An 822-nucleotide genomic window follows, 5' to 3' on the forward strand; every position below is an offset into this window, starting at 1 on the left:
TATATATATTATTTATAATTGAACTTTTGGTGATATAAAAGTATAAAATTATTAAGATAATAACTTGGGCCATCCGTAGCTCAGAGGGTAAGGCGCAGATCTATCAATCTGAGATCTGCGGGTGGCGCCGGTTTAAATCCGGCCTGGGAGGTTGATTTTTTTTTCATTGAGTGGATGGCCCACAAAATGAAAAACTTGACTCCCCACCATGGTATGAATAGGTTGGTCACCTGTAGATAACCCCCCGTATGTCAAAAAGGCTGTATAGAACTCCAATGGGAGTCTTGGGCCGACGAAAGGGAAAAAAAAAAATATCTTAGGCTTCCCTACCTCACAAAATTACAAAGTGTTACTGTACTAAGTGTATATCTATTATTATAATTACTGAAAACTACAATTTGTTTTTCCTATTTTCTTATAATAATTTGTTAGCATGTGGTTGTGTAAGATCTGACTCCAATTGATTATGTTATTGATTAGGTTATTAATACTGTAATTGATTAGGTTCTCTTAGCCCGAAAGTCCCGACAATGCGCGTTCAAAATAGATAAGGTTGATGATTAGGACGTGAATAGATAGGATGAGACTCACGTATGCCAGCCTTAAGTGCTCTGAGGATGGTAACCTCGTCCTACAGGGCCACTATTGATGTAGTTACGAAGAGGAATGTAAGCCCGGAAGGTTTTTTGCCTGATGTTGTCAAAGGCGACCAACCAGGTGCTGGGTCCAACAAAAGGATAAATAGTGTTGGAAGGATGAGAAATCGAGAGTCCCGTCGAGAAGCCCATATTCTCCACCTTTGGCCAACTGGAGTCGGTTCTG

Source organism: Halyomorpha halys, unplaced genomic scaffold (genome assembly GCF_000696795.3).
Source record: "Halyomorpha halys isolate HHAL.00 unplaced genomic scaffold, Hhal_1.1 Scaffold878.1, whole genome shotgun sequence".
NCBI classification, from domain to species: domain Eukaryota; kingdom Metazoa; phylum Arthropoda; class Insecta; order Hemiptera; family Pentatomidae; genus Halyomorpha; species Halyomorpha halys.